The sequence below is a fragment of the Centropristis striata genome, chromosome 18 (genome assembly GCF_030273125.1).
Source record: "Centropristis striata isolate RG_2023a ecotype Rhode Island chromosome 18, C.striata_1.0, whole genome shotgun sequence".
NCBI classification, from domain to species: Eukaryota; Metazoa; Chordata; class Actinopteri; order Perciformes; family Serranidae; genus Centropristis; species Centropristis striata.
The window spans coordinates 56,771-65,000 of NC_081534.1; the positions used below are offsets into that span (position 1 = coordinate 56,771).

The 8,230-nt window shown below is 35.8% G+C and overlaps 1 long non-coding RNA gene across 1 annotated transcript; it reads left to right on the forward strand.

Annotated features, from left to right (window-relative positions):
* The first annotated feature begins 685 nt into the window (after positions 1-685).
* Positions 686-5,061, forward strand: LOC131991335 (uncharacterized). Its single transcript, XR_009396134.1, has 2 exons — positions 686-3,453; positions 3,578-5,061. It is a non-coding gene; the product is annotated as an uncharacterized LOC131991335 (long non-coding RNA).
* Positions 5,062-8,230: the final 3,169 nt, after the last annotated feature.

The window sequence follows — 8,230 nt, forward strand, 5'->3', positions numbered from 1 at the left end:
ATCCAACATAAGAAAAACATGAAAAACAAAAGAAGAAACCAACCGAAATATCCCAGAAACAGGGGAAATAATAAAACAATGTTACTGCAATCCAGGATGTATACAAGGGAATGACATCCAATATAAGAAAAACATGAAAAACGGAAAAAAGCAAAAGAAGAAATCAACCAAAATATCCCATAAACAAGGGAAATGCTAAAACACTGATACTACAATCCAAGAAGAATACAAGGAAATAACATCCAATATAGGGTAAGTTATGGAAAACAGACATTAGCAAACATAATGATAACTAGACACAATATATATTCTATCTATCTCTCTTCTCCCTTCCTTCCCTCATGTATATCCATGTATATGAGGGAGTGGGGGGAGGTAGAGTCACAAGCCCTGTCGGGCGGGGGAGAGTTCTCAGTCCTGACGGGCGGCCTCTCCTTACTCTACCTCTCTCATCCTCCTTACTCTACCTCTCTCATCCTCCTTACTCTATCTCTCTCAGACATCGGCAAGCAGAATGATAACTAGAGAAAAATAGACTAATCCTAATTCTAGTTTAAAGGGGGTAGTAAGTGACCAGACTGTGGATCCAATTGAGACGGCCAGTGCACTGCCTTTGGCTCTCCTTAACTGCCCAGTCGTCGGACGAAGCGGGGAGTGTCATCGAGATAACACAAATACCTCGCCTGTAGGAAACATCATTACTTAAGGTATACAGTCTCTTAACTCAATAATAATACAATAATAAAATAGATGCTTAATAAAATAAAAAATAAAATAATAATATAATAAAATAAAAATAGTATAAAATAATAATATAATAAAATAAAAATATAATAATATTAAATAAAAATTAAATAAATAATAAAATAAAAATGAAGTAATAAAATGAAAAAATAATAATAAAAATACAATAATACTGAAATAAAAAACAAAAATAATATAAATGAAATACAAAATCGAATACTATGAAAATACAAATGTTAAATAGATAAAATATAATGAATTATAAAATGAAGAAAAATAAATAAATAAATATAATACAACAAAATCACCTAATTGGCTTGGGACACACACCAAGGTTTGATCAACCTTGGCTGGGCCTCTCCTCAGGTGAGGGTGTCTAGTGAGAAATGGCCGAAACACCCTGTGATCCTGGGGTCCACTACTGAGGATGTGTCTTACAATTTGGACTTAGTCCACATAGAACCTTATGGGAAACCAGATGAGATCTCATCCCAATACAGGAAAAATAAAGAAAAAACAAAACAGATACCCCATAAACAGGGGAAATATAAAACAATGTTACTGCAATCCAAGAAGTATACAAGGGAATGACATCTAATATAAGGAAAACATGAAAAACAAAAGGAGAAACTAACCAAAATATCCCACAAACAGGGGAAATAATAAAACAATGTTACTGCAATCCAAGATGTAAACAAGGGAATGACATCCAATATAAGAAAAACATGAAAAACAGAAGAAGAAACCAACCGGAATATCCCAGAAACAGGGGAAAGAATAAAACAATGTTACTACAATCCAAGATGTATACAAGGGAATGACATCCAACATAAGAAAAACATGAAAAACAAAAGAAGAAACCAACCGAAATATCCCAGAAACAGGGGAAATAATAAAACAATGTTACTGCAATCCAGGATGTATACAAGGGAATGACATCCAATATAAGAAAAACATGAAAAACAGAAAAAAAAGCAAAAGAAGAAATCAACCAAAATATCCCATAAACAAGGGAAATGCTGAAACACTGATACTACAATCCAAGAAGAATACAAGGAAATAACATCCAATATAGGGTAAGTTATGGAAAACAGACATTAGCAAACATAATGATAACTAGACACAATATATATTCTATCTATCTCTCTTCTCCCTTCCTTCCCTCATGTATATCCATGTATATGAGGGAGTGGGGGGAGGTAGAGTCACAAGCCCTGTCGGGCGGGGGAGAGTTCTCAGTCCTGACGGGCGGCCTCTCCTTACTCTACCTCTCTCATCCTCCTTACTCTACCTCTCTCATCCTCCTTACTCTATCTCTCTCAGACATCGGCAAGCAGAATGATAACTAGAGAAAAATAGACTAATCCTAATTCTAGTTTAAAGGGGGTAGGAAGTGACCAGACTGTGGATCCAATTGAGACGGCCAGTGCACTGCCTTTGGCTCTCCTTAACTGCCCAGTCGTCGGACGAAGCAGGGAGTGTCATCGAGATAACACAAATACCTAACCCTAGCCCGAGCCTCGAACCCACCAGCTCTCGGTTATATCATGAATCACTACCCTCACCAATTCTTGCTTGCAGAAATATATGACTAAAAAATAAAAAAATAAATAAAAAATATACATATTTTTTAAACCATCTCTCCTCTCTTCCTTCATGAGAGTGAAGGAATGGGGGAGGTGGGACGTCCAGCCCTGTCGGGTAGGGGAGTGTTCAGAATCCTGTCGGAGGCCACACTCTAGTCCTACTTCCTCCGCCTCCTAACATCTCTCTCTCCTTTTTTTCTCTCTCTCTCACTCTCTCTCTCTCCCTCCCTCTCCCTCTCTCACTGTCTACCTTGTGCTTTCTTAGCTAATCCAGGGACAGTTTAATTTTATGATAACCTTACCTTTATATCTGCCCTAAACCTAAGGTTAGTGGATTCTAAATCCTAACCCTAGCCCTTAGCTTAGCCCTAACCGTAAAGTTAGTGGATCTGAAAACCTAATCCTAACCCTAAAGTTAGTGGAATGTAAAACCTAACCCTAACCCTAATCCTAACCCTAAAATTAGTGGATTTTAAACCTAACCCTAACCCTAATCCTAACCCTAAAATTAGTGGATTTTAAACCTAACCCTAACCCTAATCCTAACCCTAAAATTAGTGAATTTTAAACCTAACCCTAACCCTAGCTTCTAACCCTAACCGTAAAGTTAGTATAGTTTAAAATCTAACCCTAACCCTTTAACCTAACCCTAGTTTTAAAATCTAAGGCAATACATGCCTTAACCAGAAAAAAGGAAAACAAAAAATATTGCAATACATACCTCGACCAGCAGGGGGCAAAATTCACCCAGTTAGTCACTAAAAGTTAAGGGTAACTATATAACTCTAAAAATAAATTAAATACATGAATAAAATGTAATTGTGTAATTTATTGTAATACAATCCTTGACCAACAGGGGGCAAAATTCACCCTGTGAGTCACTAAAAGCTAAGTGCACTAATATAACTCTAAAAATAAATTAAATACATGAACAAAATGTAATTATGTAATTTATTGTAATACACACCTTGACCAACAGGGGGCAAAATCCACCCTGTTAGTCACTAAAAGTTAAGTGTAATTATATAACTCTAAAAATAAATTAAATACATGAATAAAATGTAATTGTGTAATTTATTGCAATACAATCATTGACCAGCAGGGGGCAAACTTTACTCTGCAGGTCACTAAAAGCTAAGTGTAATAATAACCCTTTAAAAAACAAATGAAATGCATTAATAAAATGTAATTGTGTAATTTATTGCAATACAATCATTGACCAGCAGGGGGCAAACTTCACTCTGCAGGTCACTAAAAGCTAAGTGTAATAATAACCCTTTAAAAACAAATGAAATTCATTAATAAAATGTAATTGGGTAATTTATTGCAATACAATCATTGACCAGCAGGGGGCAAACTTTACTCTGCATGTCACTAAAAGCTAAGTGTAATAATAACCCTTTAAAAACAAATGAAATTCATGAATAAAATGTAATTTGGAAACGTAATGTAATACTCACCTTGACCAGCAGGGGGCAAATTCGCCTTTAAAGGGCATTGTAACCTATTAAACTCAATAATTACATCCTTTAACTTAATAATAACATCCCAAGAGTTAGTTGACTTACAAAATACTCAATAACCCACCCATTTGGAATGAAAAAATAGGATAAAGTACAGTAAAAAGAGATAAAATAAGTGAATTAAGTTAGATTTGAAACAAAACCATGAGTGAGAAGGGTTGCAGGGAACTATAGGACCCATACACACCAATGATCTATATACCAGATCTATAGCTGTGCGGTGTATGAAGCATGGACTGGCCTACAGAGAGACAGAGAGGGACTTCCTTCAGGCTCAATTAAGTGAGTACAAACTTTATTCAATAATATAATTTTAAATATAATTCTTAGATTTTTTTTAAAACAAAATACTACATAATATTGAAGAATTAACATGGATTAAATTTACAATACAAATTAAAAAGCATATATATAAGAGATAAGTATTTTATTATTAATCTTAAAATAAATTATAACTCTGAAAATCAATTAAATCCATAAAAAGTACATTATTAAAGACATAATGCAATATAAAACTTGACCAGCAGAGGGCAGAATTCACCCAGCAATTCTTCTAAAAGGTAAGTCTAATAATGTAACTCAAAAAACAATTTCAATTCATCAATAAAATCACAATTTTTTTGGGGGTGCAATACATACCTCGACCAGCAGAGGGCAAACCTCGCCTGTAGGAAACATCATTACTTAAGGTATACAGTCTCTTAACTCAATAATAATACAATAATAAAATAGATGCTTAATAAAATAAAAAATAAAATAATAATATAATAAAATAAAAATAGTATAAAATAATAATATAATAAAATAAAAATATAATAATATTAAATAAAAATTAAATAAATAATAAAATAAAAATGAAGTAATAAAATGAAAAAATAATAATAAAAATACAATAATACTGAAATAAAAAACAAAAATAATATAAATGAAATACAAAATCGAATACTATGAAAATACAAATGTTAAATAGATAAAATATAATGAATTATAAAATGAAGAAAAATAAATAAATAAATATAATACAACAAAATCACCTAATTGGCTTGGGACACACACCAAGGTTTGATCAACCTTGGCTGGGCCTCTCCTCAGGTGAGGGTGTCTAGTGAGAAATGGCCGAAACACCCTGTGATCCTGGGGTCCACTACTGAGGATGTGTCTTACAATTTGGACTTAGTCCACATAGAACCTTATGGGAAACCAGATGAGATCTCATCCCAATACAGGAAAAATAAAGAAAAAACAAAACAGATACCCCATAAACAGGGGAAATATAAAACAATGTTACTGCAATCCAAGAAGTATACAAGGGAATGACATCTAATATAAGGAAAACATGAAAAACAAAAGGAGAAACTAACCAAAATATCCCACAAACAGGGGAAATAATAAAACAATGTTACTGCAATCCAAGATGTAAACAAGGGAATGACATCCAATATAAGAAAAACATGAAAAACAGAAGAAGAAACCAACCGGAATATCCCAGAAACAGGGGAAAGAATAAAACAATGTTACTACAATCCAAGATGTATACAAGGGAATGACATCCAACATAAGAAAAACATGAAAAACAAAAGAAGAAACCAACCGAAATATCCCAGAAACAGGGGAAATAATAAAACAATGTTACTGCAATCCAGGATGTATACAAGGGAATGACATCCAATATAAGAAAAACATGAAAAACAGAAAAAAAAGCAAAAGAAGAAATCAACCAAAATATCCCATAAACAAGGGAAATGCTGAAACACTGATACTACAATCCAAGAAGAATACAAGGAAATAACATCCAATATAGGGTAAGTTATGGAAAACAGACATTAGCAAACATAATGATAACTAGACACAATATATATTCTATCTATCTCTCTTCTCCCTTCCTTCCCTCATGTATATCCATGTATATGAGGGAGTGGGGGGAGGTAGAGTCACAAGCCCTGTCGGGCGGGGGAGAGTTCTCAGTCCTGACGGGCGGCCTCTCCTTACTCTACCTCTCTCATCCTCCTTACTCTACCTCTCTCATCCTCCTTACTCTATCTCTCTCAGACATCGGCAAGCAGAATGATAACTAGAGAAAAATAGACTAATCCTAATTCTAGTTTAAAGGGGGTAGGAAGTGACCAGACTGTGGATCCAATTGAGACGGCCAGTGCACTGCCTTTGGCTCTCCTTAACTGCCCAGTCGTCGGACGAAGCAGGGAGTGTCATCGAGATAACACAAATACCTAACCCTAACCCTAACCCTAACCCTAACCTAACCCTAACCCTAACCCTAACCCTAACCCTAACCCCTAACCCTAACCCTAACCCTAACCCTAACCTAACCCTAACCCCAGGACCCTAACCCTAACCCTAAGACTCTAAAACCTAACCCTAACCCTAGGACCCTAACCCTAATCCTAAAACCCTAACCCTAGGACCCTAACCCTAACCCTAAGACTCTAAACCTAACCCTAACCCTAGGACCCTAACCCTAATCCTAAAACCCTAACCCTAAGACCCTAACCCTAACCCTAACACTTTAACCCTAACCTTAAGACCCTAACCCTAATTCCAGGCTTCGATTGCTTAATTGCAATTTTATTATCATTATTTTTTAAAAATAGGAAAATTAGGGGGTATTTAAGGGGTTAAAAATTTATGATTTTATAAAAGGATTGGGTTAAATATAAATTTATATAGAAAAATGGATTTGGGGTATAATATAAAGTTTTGTAGGTAGGGATTGATTAATATGTGGCATTTATGGGGTTAAAATTGGGATGGGATACTTAAAATAATATAATTTAATATGGGTGGTTAAAAACGTTTGGCATTTATAGGGTTAACATTGTGGAAAAGCCAGTTGTCTTTCTATTGCTTAAATCTTTGGGGGAAAAAAGTGGGAGGAGCCTAGACTCAGTAGAGGGGAATAGGAGGCTCATTCTGACTCTGGCTCTTGAAGAGGTAACATCTCTCTCTTGAGGTCTGGAAAGTTTGTTTTTTAACAGTTTTTTTTCATGTGCCATGCCTGAAGAAGACCCATAGGGGTCGAAACGTCGCGCAAAGGCACACATACATTTTATTTGGGGAGTTTGTTTTGTTTGTTTTGTTGTTTTTTTGGGGTTGATCTTTAAAAAAAGACACCATTTCTTTTCAAGTTTTATTTCTTTATCATATATAAATAACAAAGGCTTCATCGTAGATTTATAGCAGAGGAAGTACAGTTTGATTTGTTTTACAGTACCTGAAAAAGGACAATTTATTTATTTTGTTATACTTACCGGAACATACCGGACACCTGAAAAAGGGTAATTTTATTTTGTTTACTTACCGCGAACCTGAAGAAGGATTATTTTATTTATTTATTTGATTTTATACTTACCGGGTATACTTACCGGATACCTGAATAAGGGAATTTTATTTTGTTGACTTACCGCGAGCCTGAAGAAGGACCATTTTATTTATTTATTTGATTTTATACTTACCGGGTATACTTACCGGATACCTGAATAAGGGAATTTTATTTTGTTCACTTACCTGAAACCTGAGAAGACCTGAAAAAGGGAAAGAAATGTATTTTGTTTAGTTTTATACTTACCTTGGGACTTACCGTATACGGAAAAAAGGAAAATAAAGAAAAAAAGAAATACTTACCGTATACGGTAACCGGATAAAAAGAAAAAAAGAAACACTTACCTTATACGTAAACTTGAAAAATAAATAGTTTCCGTATACGGAGTAGATAGCCAGTATGGCTGGCTACGGGGACGGATGGACGCAGGTGTGGTACGGGAGGAGAGGTCGCCCCCGTTACCAGGGACCTGCACAGGACCAACGGTGGTCAAACAGGGGTTGGGATGGGAGGGGGAGGGCCCGTGCACCACCTGTCTTCCAGGCTGGAGGACAGGTTCGTAGACAGTTCCCTAACCCTAACCCTAACCCTAACCCTAACCCTAACCTAACCCTAACCCTAACCCTAACCCTAACGCCCAATGTAAAGCAAGTGATGCAAAACAGAAAAAACAAAAGAGGAAACCAACCAAAATATCCCATAACCAGGGAAAATACTAAAACAATATGAAAGAAGAATCCAACCAACATATCCCATAGATGGGCGAAATAACTAAACAATATTACTACAACCAATACAAGGAAATGGAAGGAAAACAGGAAATTCGGCTCAGAACACAACAACGATAAATCTGCTAAACAAGAACCCGTGGTGTAGAGACAGAGAGGGGAAGTACAGGTCTGGGAGTGTCAAATACACGAGCGCCGGCCAGTGCCTTGCCTTTGACTCCCTATCAACTGCCCAGTCGACGGACGACGCAGGGGGAGTCACCGAGATAACTCTCACTAAACCTAACCCTAACCCTAACCCTAACCCTAACC